This window comes from Canis lupus, chromosome 5 (genome assembly GCF_003254725.2).
Source record: "Canis lupus dingo isolate Sandy chromosome 5, ASM325472v2, whole genome shotgun sequence".
Lineage (NCBI taxonomy): Eukaryota > Metazoa > Chordata > Mammalia > Carnivora > Canidae > Canis > Canis lupus.
The window spans coordinates 37,308,011-37,326,890 of record NC_064247.1 but is presented as its reverse complement, the minus strand read 5'-3'; the positions used below and the strand labels follow the sequence as shown (position 1 = coordinate 37,326,890).

At 39.2% G+C, this 18,880-nt stretch overlaps 1 long non-coding RNA gene across 1 annotated transcript; it reads left to right on the top strand.

The window, feature by feature from the left end:
• Window positions 1-7,866: 7,866 nt before the first annotated feature.
• Window positions 7,867-16,344, top strand: LOC112647336 (uncharacterized). The gene is made up of 2 exons (XR_003128267.2): window positions 7,867-7,969; window positions 15,830-16,344. It is a non-coding gene; the product is annotated as an uncharacterized LOC112647336 (long non-coding RNA).
• Window positions 16,345-18,880: the final 2,536 nt, after the last annotated feature.

Below are 18,880 nucleotides of genomic sequence, written 5' to 3'. Positions count from 1 at the left end.
GCTGAGCATATACTTAGGCCTAGTAATCCCATGAAATACATGATCAGGGGGCCTATGAGATTGTCCTTACCCTCATGTTCCCTGTTAGAGTGGGCCCTTGACCTGGATCCTAATTGGTTGAACTTACATAAGTTTATTTATTATATTCCTTGGCACTGGCCTCACCCTCCAACTGCTTGTCTTAAAAAGGATATCATGTTATGCCACTAGTTTCAGCAAGGGCAGGACTGATATTGCAAAATAATATATTCTTCCTATGACCAATTGACCCAACGGTTGTTGTCAACATCACCCCACAAACTCACAAAAAGCAGTCATCATTTTTGTTACGTTGGATAATTAAAATGACTATATATAAAATACACCCTGAACACAAAAATGGTTTCACCTTAGGGGATGCCTGGGTGGCTCATTCTGTTAAGCATCTGACTCTTGATTTCAGCTCAGGTCATGATCTCAGGATCGTGAGATCGAGCTCTGCATCCAGCTCCACACTGAGCATGGAGCCTACGTAAAAGATTCTCTCTCCTTCTCCCTCTGCCTCCACCTCTGGTCACATACTCTCTCTCTCTTAAAATAAAAAAAAATAAAAATGAAAAAAAAAGGAAGGAAGGAAAGAAAGAAAGAAAAAGAAAGAAAGAAAGAAAGAAAGAAAGAAGAAAGAAAGAAAGAAAGAAAGAAAGAAAGAAAGAAAGAAAGAAAGAAAGAAAATGAAAAGAAGAGAAAAATGGATGGTTTCACTGTCACCTAATAATCACTTAAAGTGAAGAGTTAAAAAAAATAAAGTGAGAGAGTTCAGTGGATATTGGCAAAGGAGAACAAGGAACTTGCTTTGTATTTGTAACAATGAATGGGGATTTAAGTGTTTTGATTTAAAGAACTGCATGATTCCAATTGGAGACTTAAGATGCATATCTGGGACAATTAAATTATTATGCAATCTCAACGGAAAATCTTCAAGATTGCAAGTCATTAAAAAACAATGTTTTAAACGAATGATTCTAAGAACAAGCTCATATCACCAAGTGTGAAATTAGACAAGACCTCTAAGGCCAGGAATTTGAAAAGACTCTCTCCCTTCCTTCTGATGGATTATGCAATTTATGGTAGAGAGAAACAAAATCAATGGCACTTTTCTACTCTTTTTACAAAAGCTTGAAAGAAAAGGCATCCTAGAAGTTACACACAAAGGTAGACAGGAGATTAATATTTTATGTGAAGTTTAAACAAACTTGGTACTTCTGCAGCCTTCTCTGCAAACAGGGCATGCCAGCCAGTTTTCTTTTCTTTTCTTTTTTTAAATTTTATTTATTTATTTGTGAGTGAGAGAGAATGAGAAAGAGAAAGAGCATGAGCAAGAGGAGGAGCAGAGGCAAAGAGGCAAGCAGGCTCCCCGATGAATAGGAAACCCAATTTAGGACTCGGTCTGATCCCAGGACCCTGGGATTATGACCTGAGCCAAAGGCAGATGCTTAACCAATTGAGCCACCCAGGTGCCCCAATGTCAGCCAGTTTTCTAAGAAACTGGTCACACTGAATTCCCTTGAAGTTAAGCTCAGTCCCACACTATTCTGCAGAGTTCTTGATAGATACTATTCTATATTTTACTGATTGGTCTTCTCATGGCAAGTGGAGGATCATAATGAAGAGAAGGAGTAAGCATATACACTAACCATGGTACAGATGTTATTTATTCTCAGCCTGGCAATAACCATCATTTTTGTCTTTTATAGAAAATGAAGACAAGGTTCATGAAAACCCAAGAAACTCTCACGAAATCACATGAAGTGTGTGTCTAATCATAGATTTGCATCCAAATCTGCCTGCCTCTAAAAGCACATGTTCCAACCCTACTGCTCCGGAGTCGAAACCCCTTAAGCAAGCTCATTTAATCAATTAACAAATGGATCTCTTGAAGGCAGACACCAGCGGCATTTGACGATAGAGCCACTGTTACATTAAGTCTAATGTCTTAACGGGTGTCTTCAGTTTCCTGACAACAACTCTAAAGGAAACACAGGATTTAACCTCTCCTTCAAGTACATGTAGCATATGCTTCCACCTTCAACCCATAGGTACTTTTCCATCTTTGGGCCACATTCATTGCTTTGTCTGAATACTTCTGAATGTTTTTTGACTTCTGACAATTACTTGGTGAGTTTCATTCCTACTCCCTGAATCTCTGAAGAAGTTGCACGTCCATTTGCTCTGGGCTGATGCTGGCATGAGATGCACCCTGAGACTGGAGACTCTGCAGCCTTGTACTATGACAAGCCTTTGGGTGCCTGGTTGAGCTGCCTCATCAAAACCACAATGAGATACCATCTCACACCAATCAGAATAGCTAAAATTAATATGACAGGTGTTGGAGAGGATGCAGAGAAAGAGGAACCCTCTGACACTGCTGGTGGGAATGCAAACTGATGCAGCCACTCTGGAAAACAGTATGCAGTTTCCTCAAAAAGTTAAAAATAGAGCTACCCTACAACCCAGCAATTGCACTACTAGGGATTTACCCAAGAAATACAAACATAGTGATCCAAAGGGGCACCTGCACCCCCAAGTTTATAGCAGCAATGTCCACAATACCCAAACTATGGGAAGAGCCCAGATATCCACTGACAGATGAATAAATAAAGAAGAAGTGGTGTATATATACAATGGAATACTACTCAGCCATCAAAAAATGAAATCTTACCATTTGCAACAATGGATGGCACTAGAGAGTATAATGCTAAGCAAAATAAATCAATCATGGGTACTTGGCAGGATGAGCACTTGGTGTTATCCTATATGTTGGCAAATTGAACTCCAATTAAAAATAAATAAATAAATAAATAAATAAACAAACAAAATAAATCAATCAGAGAAAGACAACTATATGATTTTACTTATATGTGGAATTTAAGAAAAAAAACAGAGGATCATAGATAAAGGGAGGGAAAAAGAAAATAAGACAAAAACAGAGAGGGAGACAAACCATGAGAGACTCTTAACTCTAGGAAACAAACTGAGGGTTGCTGTATGGGAGGGAGATGGGGGGAGGAGGTAACTGGGTGATAGGCATGAAGGAGGGTATGTGATGTAATGAGCATTGGATGTTATATGCAACTGATGCATCACTGAACTCTACCTCTGAAACTAGTAATACACTATATTTTAACTAATTGAGTTTATTTTTTAAATTTTTTAAAAATATTCATTTATTTATTCATGAGAAACAGAGAGAGAGAGGCAGAGACACAAGCAGAGGGAGAAGCAGGCTCCATGCAGGGAGTCTGATGTGGGATTCGATCCCGGGTCTCCAGGATCAGGCCCTGGACTGAAGGTAGCGCTAAACTGCTGAGCCACCCGACTGCCCAACTAATTGAGTTTAAATAAAAAGAACAAATAGGAAATGTGAGTTACTCTTTACTGGCAGCATAAATTTTAACCTATGGATCTAAAACACAACAACATAAATCACTAAATCAAAAAATCCCCTTGGTTTTTCATTTGCCAAATGAGGAGACCACCACCAAAAGAGGAATCCTTTCATCTCCTACAACAAAGGACCAATAAAATGCTAAGTGGTGGTTGCTTTTCTCTCTTGCTGCACCATATTGGGATATGGATGAGGTGAAACTTTGAGATGCAGATACCGATTTTGCGTTGCCATTGGAATAGGAAGAAGTCTGACTCAATGAGAGTACATACCTTCGGGGGGGGGGGGTGATAAGTTCTCTTAAGTTTCTCTTCTTCCTACATTCAGAATTTGCTTGTGCTAAATGAATACAGATGACAATGCAGAATCAGTAGGGATTTTTCTTCCAAGTCCGTCAAACCTGTGGGATCTTTCACATCATCACCATTTTATTATTTCTGTATTGAATCATTCCATGAGGACCTCATTCATATCCTACTCCTTTCTGTCCTGAGGCAAACACAAAGCTCTCCTGGCCTGTGAAGACACTGTTGCTTTCTTCTCAGTCTCCCCTCTCATGCAGGAATCAATGTTTATGGCTGCAGTTACAGTAAAAATAGCAAAAGTCAATATTTGTGCTCCGTATCTGTCAGATAATAAAGCTGGCTAGAGGCATGACCACATGACATCTGCATGCAACACACAGGGGCAGGTCCCCCCATCCTTCCAGACAGTTTGTCTAAAGATGGCGTCATATTTGTACAGCTGACATTCCCAAATCCCCTATGTGTGTCCTCAGGGAAGCTCAAGATTTCTGTTTGATTTTTGATCTTGTTGATTCTGGCCTTTGGACTGGAAAAATGTTTAAACAAAAAAAAAAAAAAAAAAGGAGAAAAAGAAGAAGAAAAAGAAATAGTAGGGAAAAAGAAATATGTAAGTAAGAAAATGAAACAAAACAGAATAACCACTCAGAAAATCCATCTAACAGTCCTCATTGAACTACTGTATTTTACACCTTGTCTACTCCAAAAAAAGGATACTAAGAGACAAAGAAGTGGAAAAATGAAAGACCCCGAAACAAGCTGGGAAATCAGAGATCGTTTGGAAGGTTTGGCTTTTAGAAGTTCCTAGGTTTCAAGTTTATCTCTAGGATCGTGGGCAACAATCTTACTCTAAATCAGCCTCAGATCTCTCATCTATATAATGGGAACATTAATGGAATCCAATATATAGGATGGTTGAAAAGTTTAAATGAGGTCACATGGGGAAAGAATTTAGCACAGCAGGTGGTAACAAGACCAGTGATTATTATCAAAGTAAAGTCATTAAAAATTTTTTTTAGAGATTTTATTTATTTATTTGAGAGAGAGAGAGGACAGGTGAAGGGGAGGGGCAGAGGGAAAGGGGAACGAGACTCTCTGCTAAGCAGGGAGCTCCATGCGGTACTCCATCTCGGGACTTAAACAACTGAGCCCCCCAGGGGTCCCAAAGCAAAATCATTTTTAAGTGAACCAGCTTTACTTCTCCATTAGCTCCTTGGCCTCATTAAGTGACCAATACAAGTCACCAGAAAAAAAAACAAGAGTGAAAGGTCAGAACTCAGAAACTTTAAATGCATTTTTATGTTGCATTTCTTTCTGATTATTACTTTTAATCCCCCATGGCTTAATTCTTATGCATATCCATTTTGTTCAGTGTTTCCAAGTCAGAATTACTGTGCCAGTCTGGGGACACACCATTATATTTAACCCCTAACTCCACTCGAGAATCCTGTAGCATTTCTCAGCTTCTTTGTGCTGTCCCTTCCCTATAGGCCACCTTCCCTTCTTCCCTTCACTTGCATCTGGCTGCGTTCAACAAGCTCATCTTGCTCTAAAAGTGACACACGTTGTAGTAGATGAAATGATTTCGGGTAGATGAAGTTCTGTATTTCTAAAAGTCATTGATTCCAATGTATATTAGAGAAAATATAGTAACAAACTCTATGATTTCCTAGATACTATCCTTTAGGTTGATGATAAAACAATGGAAAGTTTAAAAATTGACAATTTAAAAACAAAAGATTTTATTTATTTATTCATGAAAGACACACACAGAGAGGCAGAGACACAGGCAGAGGGAGAAGCAGGTTCCCTGCGGGGAACCCGATGTGCAGGACCCCAGGATCATGACCTGAGCCAAAGGCAGACATTCAACCACTGAGCTACCCAGGTGCCCCTAAAAATTGAGAATTTTTAAAAGATCAGTAGAACAATGATTAGGCCGTGGGTGCTCGTTTATATTTTCCCACTCTTCACAGTTCATTGGGGCCATCTGTCACTGCTGAGCAGACATGTTCAGGAGCCTGTATGTGACACTCCAGTTGCCTCTTATTCTGTCACAGTGAGTGGTGAGACTGCATGTTCCAGACGAGGCAGGGCTAAGATGGTGGAGCCTCCCTTAACCTGGGTCCCTGTGTGACTGTGCAAAGCCAAAGCCCTGTGCACTCATGACCAATGTAGAGTATGAGGGGGAAAAAAAAAACTTTTGTCATGTTAATTCACTTTGTTAGTGACCTCAGCATAGTGGTATGTGAAATACCAGAAAAGTGGCCACCACAGTGTTTGAGGTTACGATTTCTTAGATCACACCATCGCTTGTATAGCATGGTTTCATGTCTTCTGTCATTGTCAAGTCAACTCTTTTCTGAATATGTTCTAATTTGTCAATGACTTTCTTTTTTTTAAGATTTTTAAATTTATGATAGAGAGAGAAAGCAGGGGGAGGAGAAGGAGAGGGACAAGCAGACTCCATGCTCAGCGCAGAGCTGATGCCAAGCTCTATCTCAGGACCCTGAGATCATGGCTTGAGCTGAAACCAAGAGTCAGATCCTTAAACAACAGAGCTACCCAGGCACCCCGAGGGCTTTCTTAAAATATGATGTGCAGAGATAAATACAACCCACCAGATGTGGTTGGAATAAAATGGAGCTTCCTTCCATATTAGCCCAAAGTCCATGAGCTTGTCTTTCATTCCTCCACTCTGTTGTTGGATCATGTTAAAAATACACTACTCAAAAACCTTTACACTTTCTTCTCCATCTTTTCCTTGAGCAGATGATTTATTGTACTTGGACAATTTTTATCTTTTATTTTGATCCTTTAAGGTCGGGCTATAAAGGGATTTTAGAATCTCGATTCTTTCATCCAACATAAAACCATCCCTGCAAGCTTTGTGTTTTCCACATATTGGATAAGCATGCTTTCTAGGTCTTCGGGTAAAATAGAGTTTCTCACAGTTGTCTGCCAAAGAATCCCTCATCATGAAAAGTCTAGAATGATCTCCTACAGGTTGAGCATGAATTTGGATTCATTGAAACCAAATAACACATTTTTTAAAAATTTGTATGTTTTATAATGCACGTGACCAGGGCGCCTGGGTGGCTTAGTCAGTTAAGCATCTGCCTCCACAATTTCATGATTCCGGGGTCCTAGGATGGAGTCCCACATCAGGCTCCTGGTTACTAGAGAGCCTGATTCTCCCTTTCCCTCTGCTGCTCCCTCTGCTTGTGTTCTCTGTCAAATAAATAAATAAATAAATAAAATCTTTAAAAAATAAATTTAAAAAAATATAATGCTTATGACTTTTTAACATTCAACTTAAGACATACTAAAGCCTACTGTGGCATAATTTTCCCAAAAACCTCTGAGTAAAATTGGTACTGTAAAAGAAAGTATAGTAGTTATCTTGTGTCTGGCATGGAATGATCCTCAAGCTCTTTTAAAAAAAATGGAGTGCCTGGCTGCCTCAGTTGATAGACCAAGTAATTTCTTGATCTTGGTGTCATGAGTTCAAGCCCCACATTGGGTCTGAACCTACTTAAAATAATTAAAAAAAAAAAAGAGGGGGACAAAGGAAGGAAGGAAAAAGGAAAGAACAAATGGAAGAACACATGAAGTGTGTCCTCCGTTGATATCATACCATCAGCCTCCCAACGTGGAACCACTTTCTTTTGTGATATTCTTCTATTTCCGATATACATTTATTTAATATTCATTTAATATTTTCCAGTATCCTGTTCTGGGCTATTTTCTTCTAATTATTCAATGCCTCTCCTCTCTTTCCACTTCTTTCTTTATACTTGCATCTTCCCATGAGATTATATACACTGCATCATGTTAAAATATAGGTTCATCTATTTCATAATTCCTTATTGCGCCCTACTTAATTCAATGCCAAGGAGTTGGCTGGCCATAGAAATACAGCAACAGTCAAGACAAATCTCGTCCCTGTCCTCATAAAACTGAAGAATTAGATGCTTTGGGCAGTCCTTTGATTTCTTTAGACACCCTCTGTGTTCCTCTTCAGGATTATCATAATGGATATCACCAGAACTTTGGATCTGAAGAGTCACCCCTCAGCTATCACCCCATTAAATTGCCACCAGCTATTGAATCATAATTGCACATTCTCTGAAAATCCACCCAAAGTGCATTCTAAATTCTGCTGGCAACTTTCAAACATTCCTGTGTGCTCCTGACTGAGAAATAGTCCTACATCAGCAGAAGGTAGATGAGCTGAGCTCAGGTGAGGTAAAACTGAGAAAGGGATCCCTGAGTGAACATCCCTGTCCATAAACATAAGACCCTTCTCAAGACGTGCTTCCTTCTCAACGAAGGCAGGTTGTGTAAAACAATTTACATGATGATTTTCCCAGCTGGTAGCTGTTTGGAAAGGAAACCCTGCCATGCTATTTCTTTCTGAACTACAAATTATTTCAAGGGGCTCACTGTATTACTAGGACGACTTTTATCATTGTACTACAAGTGCTCTCTGTAGCAATATTTGAAAATATAAATGGAAAAACAAGAGAAAGTTAAAATAAACTCGGGATAGCCACTGCCAGAGATACCAATATATTGGTGTAGATCCTTCCACATCAAGACTTCTAAAATTATGAATACATATTATGATTGTCACTTCATACTGTTTGGTAGGAGACCATAATACCCTACTATGTTTTTCCTCCTCCAATACATGACTATTTCCTGTGAAGTACATAGTTTTCTAAAATACAACAATAATGAGGAAGGGTTCTGCTACACCACAATTTATTTTAGAATGCCTTAATATTAAACACCGAAGCAGTTCTCAAATTTTTCTATTATGAATATTGATCTGATGAACTTTCTTACAGTGATATCATAACATAAATCGGTAAATATTTTCTTTGATAAATTCCCAGTGGCAGAATTTATAAGTAAATTTCTAAAGCTGTGTATGCACATTTTTAAGGATTTTGGTGCCTTTTCCCAAATTACTCCCTAGGAAGTTTGTCCTTTATTGCTATAAAAATATTTTGGGGGATCCCTGGGTGGCTCAGTGGTTTGGCACCTACCTTTGGCCCAGGGCGTGATCCTGGAGTCCTTGGATCGAGTCCCACATCAGGCTCCCGGCATGGAGCCTGCTTCTCCCTCTGCCTGTGTCTCTGCTTCTCTCTCTCTGTGTGTCTTTCCTGAGTAGATAAATAAAATCTTTAAAAAAAATTTTTTTTGATCAGGGCACCTGGCTGGCTTAGTCAGTAGACCATGTGACTCTTGATCTCAGAGTTGTGAGTTCAAGCCCCATGTTGGGTGTACTTCAAAAAAAATTATTAAAAATTTTTTCTATCTGATAAAACACGATAGCTCATATTTCTTTTGTGGATTGTTAATTATTTTATTCTACTAGGGTATCTGTCTTTTAAAACGTCTTTAAATGTATTATACACTATTTTGTTTTTATTCTTCTATATTAAAAATATTAATGTTTTCATTGTATATACATTGTAAGTATGTTATCAGATTTCTGTCACTTGAATATTAATTTTATTTACAATGTTTTGGAGGATAGCTATTATTTATTTTCATTATAGTAAAATATATGTGCTTTTTATGTTTGCATTTTATGTAATGTTTGGCTCTCATCTTTAATTCTTTCTCTCCAGAAACCTCATAAAAGAATTAGATAAATGGGTTTGTGTGTGTGTGTTTGTGTGTGTGTGTGTGTATTTTTAGTGTACTGGAGACTAGAGAAGTATGAATTCCATATGTTAGAATTTTCAAAATATATAATAGAAATATAAAAAATGTCTATAATATAGAATACAAACAAGATCACTTTGAACAAAGACCTGGGCAGGCAATGAATTCTACACAAATTGTGAGGAAATACCACAAATTCAGGTCTTAAGTGGTCCAATTATATATGTTTAAAATTTTGTCCCTTGTGTTTTCCAAATTTTCTTTAGGTAAATATGTACTTACATTGTGATACAAACAAAAATCAGCAAAGTAAATGAGCAAGGTAGACCGCAGAATCAGCATGAGGTGTTTATGAAATAGGTCTGTGAGTAATGGGACTATCTCTTTACAGCAGAGGGGGTCAGGTTTGAGCAATGCTTATGCCTATGACTTTTATCTATATAGAGCTGTGGCTCTTAGGAGTGATTTTGTGCCCCCACTTTCAGGGACACTTGGTGATGCCTGGAGACACTTTCAGTTGTCACAGCTGGGGATTCCACTGGCCTGAAGTGGCTAGAGTCCAGGGACAATGCTAAATATCCTATAATGCACAGCCATGCCTTCCATAACCCACAATTATTTGGCCCAAAATGCTAATAGTGCCAAAATTGAGAAACATTAGTGTGCAAGTTTTTAGATGAGTGATCTCTAAATTGGGGTGCAGGCAACCCAGGAAGTTGCACAGATAATACTTTAGAATGAAAGAAAAAATATTAAAATCTCAATTCATATTCATTTTCGTTCCAAAAAATCATATTAGTTTTTAATGATACTTGTGTAGATTGGCACTATTCCCCTCATGTAGTCTGAAGGTCCCTCCAGTCACACCTGGCATCCAGTCTGAAATGCCATGAGGGATGACAAAGGAACATAGCACAGAGAGGCTGAGTGCAACACCCCATTTATTTGTTGACTTTCAGCCTACCATAACGTTCTGCAGCTGACATGTGCCTCATCAGATACATTTATGGAGAGTGGTATGCAATTTTGACTGAGCTACCTATCACAGCATACACAAACACCATGAAAAGATCCTGTAAAGAGACCAAATTGAATGAGGACAGCATGTATAATGCAAACACAAGCCAACAGGAACATAATGGCTGATATCCATCTCAGAGCAAGCTCTTTGAGACTCACATTATAGTAAGAATAGACAATATACTCAGACTTATGCACAGCGAAGGGTGGGGAGGCCCTGTAAGGGACAGCCAATGAAGAGTCATTATCCCTTCTTCCAGGCTTCATTCCAAACTGTGAAGAAGGTGTGAGCCAATCCAAGGAGCCTGACTTTATTTGGATAGACAGACTCTTCAGAGAACAATCAGTTGTCCCTAATAGCCCAAGGTAATTCCAATAGAAACTTTAAAAACCAGAAGCTTATTTGGGGTATCAAGCTAAGAAATCATGGAGGAAGAGCCTGCTAAAATCATAGTAATTCCTGGTGGTTTAGGGAGATTATGTGCATGCCGAGACTTTGTATGCCCTCTCTGCAACAACAGGAGTGGGACTTTCTCAGCTGGTAGTCAGTAGTCAATGGTCACATGGGATGATTGTGCTCCAGAACTATGCAAGCAGTCCTCAAGCCACATATAGATGCAATGGTAAAAGATGAACACCAAACTTACTCAAGGCATTTAACTTGGGCAATAGCTAAATGGAATACACTGGATGTACTAAGCAATAGAAATTTGGGGTGCCTGTGTGGCTCAGTCAGTTCAGCATCTGCTGTTTGCTCAGGCCATGATCTCAGGATCCTGGGATCGAGTCTCACATTGGGCTCCCTGCTCACCGGGGAGCCTGCTTCTCCGTCTCCCTCTGCCCCTCCCCTAATCATGCTCACGTGCACGCACTCTCTCATAAATAAATAAATAAATAAATAAATAAATAAATAAATAAATAAATAAAACTTTTTTTTTTTTTTAAGAGTTTTAAATGATAGAAATTTATCTTTCCATAGTTCTGAAAGCTGGAAGTCCAAGGTCAGGTTACCAATAGGTTCAGATTCTGGTAAGAGCCTTCTTCCTGGCTTGCAGAGTGCCTTCTTATTGTGTTCTTACACAGCTTTTGCATGGTGTGTGCACATGTTGAGAGTGACAGGGAAAGGGAGAGAAAGAGAGAGAGCAAGCAAGCTCACTGGCATTGTTTCTTATTAGGGCACCGATCCCTTTGTGAGGGACCCCACTCTCATGACCTCATTTCACCCCACCCTCATGACCTCATTTCAATTATCTCTGACAGGCTCCATCTCCAAACACCATCATATTGGAGGTTAGGGCTTTAATATACACATTTGGGGGTAGGGGAGCACACACAAATGTTGAGTCTAAAACAGAGGGTTTAAATATAGCCTCTGACCAATCAGTGGCTGACTGATCAGCCAACTGATAGTTAAGCCATGTTGACCTGGCAGCCAGTCCCAGGAAACCAGGCAAATGTAGAGACACAGAAAGTAAATTAGTGGTTGCTCAGGGCTGGGTGTGTGGAAAGAGTAAGACAGCAGAAAATAAGTAGAAGATTCCTTCTTGGGGTGATGAGAATGTTCTAAATGTTTAGAAGTTAAATTACGGGAATAGTTGTACAACTCTGCAAATATACTAAAAGCCACTGAATTGTATACTTTATTTTTTTAAATAATAAATTTCTTTTTTATTGGTGTTCAATTTGCCAACATACAGAATAACACCCAGTGCTCATCCCGTCAAGTGCCCCCCTCAGTGCCCGTCACCAATTCACCCCCACCCCCCACCCCCGCCCTCCTCCCCTTCCACCACCCCTAGTTCGTTTCCCAGAGTTAGGAGTCTTTATGTTCTGTCTCCCTTTCTGATATTTCCTACGAATTGTATATTTTAAATGGACAAATCCTATAATATGTAAATAACAACTCAAAAAAGTTTTTTTTTTTTTAAATCAGTTGGAATAATTACAAACCCAGATTCACTCCCAAAGTACAATTTAGTTAATTGTCTATATCACTGGAGAGTAAGTAAACTTAAAATTTTGACCAGGAGTTAGCATGACTTGATATGAGCCTAGGCAATTAAATTTGGCCATGAAAAGGTTTAACATTTTGAAAAGTAAAAATACTGAAATAAATGAGTGGATCCATCTCTATGTATAAAATTGTTATATAGGTCATCAGTGAAATACATGAACCTAAGTTTGAAGGTTGGTGGAATCAAGTCACAAAATTGTAGAAATATGTCTTAGAGGGGCTGGTAAGAGAATCATAAAGCCTATTATCAGTGCAAAATGAAAACAAGGTATGGAAGAGAAACTGCCTTATGCAGTGCCTATACATATCCATCAACTGGAAATTATCTATTAAAAGCAGAAAAGATTTTTTAAATATACCTTGACAGCAATACCTTCTCTCAAAGCTGATAGACTTCAAGGCTTACTACAAAACTACAATAATCAAGACTGAGAGGTATGGGCATAAAGCCAGACCCAGGAATCAATGGGATAGAACTGAGAGTCCAGATATAAACTTATGCATGTGGAGCCCATCAATTTGCAGCAACCGTGCTAAGATAATTCAATGAGGAAAGAGTAATACTTACAATTAATGGTGAATAGAAGAACCACATGCAAAAGATTGAAGCTGGACCCCTACCTCACACCATATGCAATAATTAACCAAAAATGGATCAAAGACCTAAATATAAGAACTAGGATGATAAAACTCTTCTAAGAAAACATGGATGAAAAATCTTTGTGACCCTAGGTTAGGCAGTGTGTTCTGGGATCACATCAAATGCACAGATAATGAAAAAAATTAAAAGGCTGATGACTTGGGCTTTGTGAGTACTCACTCATAGTATAAAGGTTGCTTTTAAATGAAAATATTTGAACTAAAGAACACAGAGAAATTTGGGACACCTGGGTGGCTCAGTGATTGAGCATCTGCCTTTGGCTCAGGTCGTGATCCCAGGGTCCTAGAATCGAGTCCCGCATCGGGTTCCCTGCAGAGACCCTGCTTCTCACTCTATGTCTCTGCCTCTCTATGTATGTGTCTCATGAATAAATAGATAAAATCTTTAAAAAAGAGAGAAGACCCAGAAATTGTTCTGAACTTCCCTTATCTGACTACAGCAGAACCTCCAGAAAACACGACTGCCAATAACCCCATGGGGGTTTCCTGTGAATTCAACTGTACCAAGATAAACTGCCCCAATCCATTAGTATCAAAAAGTCCAAAAGAACCTTCCATACTTCCTACTAAAGCTGTAAAAACAAAATAAAACTAAACAAAAACACCTTTAAGTTTTGCATATAACCTTTTTCTCTTGTTAATGAGGAAGATACTCTCCACGAGTGCATAAACCTTGCCTTTTCTCCTCTTAATCTGTCTGCTGCTCATTAATTTGCATGCCCAAACCGAAACATTTCCCTCTTAACAACCTCATTCAAAATAAAAATGTCTCCATTTCAAAAGACACTACTAAGAAAGTGAAAAGCCAACCCAAATAAGAGGACAAAATATTTACAAATCATATATCTAATAAGAGTCTACTATCCAGAGTATGTAAAGAACTCATACAATAAAAAGACAACTAGCCCAATTAAAATTGGCAAAATATTTGAATAGATATTTCTCCAAAGAAAACACACCAATGGCTGATAAACACCTGAAAAGATGATTATCCATCACTAGTCATCAGGGAAATGCATTTCAAAACCACAGTGAGATACCACTTCACACCCACTAGGCTGGCTGGAATCGAAAAGACAGACAAGTATAGTTGGGAATGTTGAGAAATTGCAATCCTTGCCCACTGCTGGTAGGAATGTAAAGTAGCAAAGCTGCTAGGGGAAATAGGTTGGAAGCTTCTTAAAATGTGAAATAAAGAGTTACCATATGACACATCCGTTCTACTCCTAGGTATATACCCTAGAGAACTGAAAATATATTTTTATACAAACACATATGCACTTACAAACTTGTTCATCACAGCGGCATCATTCATAATAGCCCCAAACTGGAAATAATCCAGATATCCATTAAGGGATGAATGGATAAACAGAATATGGTATGCCCATAAAATGGCATGTCCGTACAGTCATACAAAAGAATAAAGTACCTACATATGTTCCAACATGGATGAACCTTTAACACATTGTACTAAGTGAAAGAAAAAAACACAAAAAGCCACATATTGTAGGTCTTCATTATATAGTGCTTTAATATGGGTTTTATTATTATTCAGGTACAGTAGAGTTAAGAAAGCAAGTCAGCTGGCATTGAGAAAAAGAGTTTGTTCCTCACACTTTCCAGGAAGGGGGGAGACACCATACCTCAGGAGCCACAAGAGAAAACTCAGATGTGTCAGGAGGCAGAGAGAGGGTGGGCAACCATGAACCAGAGTGGTGGTTGAGGTTTCCATGGGAAGGAATGGAAAACAAGCTTAGGACTTGGTAGTGTGAATAATTCCAGCAGACCCCGGGGGTAGGACCTGTCACTAGTTGTTTGGTACCTGGCCCTGGGGTAATAAATGCAGGTAGATAGTGGTCCACTGTGTGAGGGCTCATTACAGGGGGTGACTGGAGGTGTGGTGTTCTGGATCTGTTGGTTTGCATTTGAAAAGCATACTCCCAGGTGAGTTGTTTACTATTTCTAGGAATTAGTTTACCCCTGGAAGAGGCAGTCCCTGGGTGGCTCCTTTGGAAAAAAAAAAAAAAAGAATACAGAAAATAAAAGGCATGACTAATCTATACAAAATGTCCAGAACAGGGAAGTCCAAAAAGACAGAAAGATTTGTGGTTATCCAAAAACTGGGAGTAGAGAGGATTGAAAAGTGACTGTTCACAGTTTCTTTTGGGGGTGACGAGAATATTCTGGTATTAGATAGTAGTGGTGATTATGCAACTCTGTGAACATACTAAAAAACACCAAAATGTACACTTCCCATGGTGTACATCCATGTTCACTTCACAATGGTGAACCTTGTGCTACATGAAATACATCACAATAAAAAAAAAGTTACAATGGCAAGAAAAGCCATGCTGTAAATTTATATAAGTGCCCCTAAAGTCAGCTCCTTTAGGAAAGCCATTTTTTTTTTAAACTTTCATTTAAGGCATAGGTGGTTTAAAACCACAGGTTTGGGATGCCTGGGTGGCTCAGCAGTTGAGGGTCTGCCTTCAGTGCAGGGCATGATCCTGGAGTCACAGGATTGAGTCCCACATCGGGCCCCCTGCATGGAGCCTGCTTCTCTCTCTGCCTGTGTCTCTGCCTCTCTCTCTCTCTGTGTCTTTCATGAAAAAATAAATAAAATCTTTAAAAAAAAAAAAACAACAACCATGGTTTTAGGTTGGACTTTAAATAAAATATGGCTTTCGTGTGGAGTGTAATAGATATTCATTCCCCGTATTTTTGTTACAGAACTCCAGGTACTGAGAGGTTAACCATATCTCCAGTTTCAAAGGGAACATGTGACCTACACCTGACCAATAGAGACATCATATTACCAGAGACATAAAGATTGATTGAGCCACTCAGACCAAATTTTCAGTTAAATGAAGCCACTCACACCCAATTCTGAGGTGCCTGCATGAAGAAAAGAGTTGCATCTCTTGTTAGTGGAATTGAGCCTGGTGGAATAAGAACTTAGAGAATAAGGTCAACACAGAGACAACAAGACATGGAGACATATTAAATCCTTGTGACACAGCTTATAAACCTGGATTAAGCCATGCCTGAAGGTTATCTGCAGATATTTCAGTTGTGAAAGATAACTTTTTAATTACTTGTTTTAAGTGAGTTTTAATTGTGTTTCCTGCCACTTCTCATCAAGTAAGTCCAAGAGGAAACCCCGAAAATGCTTTCAGGAAAAAAAAATTCAAATAATCTAATCCCCTATATGATCATAAGGAAATAAATGAGCTAGTGTTTATAAATTGCTTAATGGCTTTGTTTGATCTGATCCTAGCAACCATGTGCATTATTTTGCTCCTGTGTTATTAGCCACCTTTGAAGCATAGAGTTTGATATCTGTGACCACCATTTTTCTTAAACTCAGAATGAAAAAAAAAAAAAAAAAAGGATGCTACTGGGGAGGAAAAACTTTTCCTCTACCCTTTTAGGTTGGTGCTTGGAGTCCTGCAAATTAAATTGGCACTAGACAGGTTGGCAAGAGAACAGATTTTTACTCACGTACATATGTATGCAGGAGTTTACTAAAAAGTGGCTCGGGGGGTGGTTAGAATTGGGGGCTTATATACCAAATTAACAGGTGTGGCGTTAGGGGAAAAACAAATAACTTCTTCTGAAAGACAAATGGGCTCTAAGGAGAATGCAGGGGAGGTAGGATAGTTCTGTGACAGTGTCTGTTTGGGTGTGATACTGACTGCTTGTCTCAGAGAAGAGAAAATCAGAGTTGCTCCCGAAAAGGGGATTTATGACAATTGAGTTCTTTTGGGGGGCGGTCTCTGCTTTGAGGCAGATAAGGGATATTAGGAACACAAATGCCTTCAGCTCAAGATCATGTTTATGTCACAGTGGCTTATTCCGGATCCCTTCAATACAAATTATTCGACAGTCACATAGCTAGTTAAGAAGCCAAAGAAAAGAATGAGAATCCACATCCTCTGGCTCCAGTTATGAACCGAATAGTCTCCTCGATAAGATAAAATCATCTCTTCTTAGCCTTAAAGCCGTTGAGCAATTCCCCCCAAAGACATTCATTCAGCCCTTGGTTTCGCTTTGTAAAGAAAAAGAAAAATCACGGCCCAAGCATGAATGTAACAGCTCTCTGGGTCTTTAAGCTGCTCCCGAATGTCAGATATTTTGGTGTGTGAAAAGTTCCAGGCATTTATCTTATTATGGTCACCTTTTGCTTTCTGCTTTTTTTTTTTCTTTTGGAAAAATATTTGAAGGAGGGAAAAATAGAGAGAGAGGGAAGGAGGGGAGAAATATGTACCTTTCCAGCCACAGCAGACTAGCCCTGGGTGTTTGTCTGCGGCCCTTGCTGTGGGATTGACAACCCCAGCTGTTGACAGGCTGCAGCAAGACAGGAGAGAGAAAATGCAATTCGTCAGGATGCGGGGCAAATGGGCATGTCTTAATGTTACCATTTTCCTTATGGTCATAATAACCCCCTGCAGAGCACACTTGGAATAATTTAACTGAGCTTGACCGATCAGTTGAGAAATTATTCAGAAAGTATGCACTGTCTCTTTTTTTGCCTGGGGTTGGTGGATTCAACAGCAGGCAGCCAGAGCATGCACTCCAACATGTGCAGGCATGTTGCTGCGAGGGGGTCACTATCATCCAAAGGGTGCCTTCCTGTCTCTGACCGTGGTAGCCCAGCCCCCGATCCTTTAGGCAGTGGGCACAAAGTTCACAGACCGGCTGCAACGAGGTCTGTGTTATTGTTTTGGTTTTCGATGGGGAATTTACTGCCATCACATAAAATTCAGGTGTTCACACTAGAAAGCTTCAATTCTGGCTTCTCTGGAAAGATCAGAAGGTTCGGTCCAACGGGGCTTCTCTTTTCTCACAATTGTTGGCTGGAGGTGGGTAGTGACTCTCATATTTAGACACGAAGTATGCCTTGCATGGTACATGGTCACCACTGCCACCTGACATCCAATTCTTGCACTTATGCTATTTGCTTGGGCACTGGAGTTATTTGAGTGTGCTCAAATTTCTCTTAGCCCTAAGAGAACTGGTCCAATTTCTCTTGGACCTGCCCTAGGTCCATATTATGACCAGTCGCTGCCTTTGGTAGGGTTGGAACTACTAACTGTTCATCTAGATGAGATTGTGGAATTGTTTCTAATTTCTTCCTCCACCATCTCTCTCTCTCTCTCTCTCTCTTTCTCTCTCTCTCGATAAGTAAGTAGGTTGGTGGGGGGAGAGAGAGGGAGAGAGAGAAACACACACATACTTATTTTTATGTCTTTCTTTTCGACTCACTGAGAAATACCCAACATCTAGCTTAGCAAGCCCATATCTGAAAGGGATGTTTGAAGCAATGATCAGTCATAGACTGATTCTTTATCTCAGTCTCACAAATGGAGAATGTTTCTTGCTATCTCCAGCCATGTGTTAATGGTTTCTCTGAGGTCACCTGTACAGATAGATCTTTTGAATTTCACTTGGAACACATGTGGTTTTAAGCTAGATGTTAATTGGAAACATTTATAGTGTCAAACATTTGATTAATGCTCTGGGTTTTAATTGAAAGGAATAAGCATTTCTTAAATCAACGCTTCACAGTAATGTAGCCTTAAAAAAAAAAAAGATTCCTAGGATGGGTTAAACATTTATTTGACAACCAAGTAATATTAAAAAAAAATCTTTATCATGTATACTGATTTGCCATTAATACTGATTAAACAAGTATTTTGAGGACAGTTATTAGTTGATTGATGATTTAAAAAATAAGAGGATGCTAATAGACACAACACTGCTTTTGGCTGATGACCACTC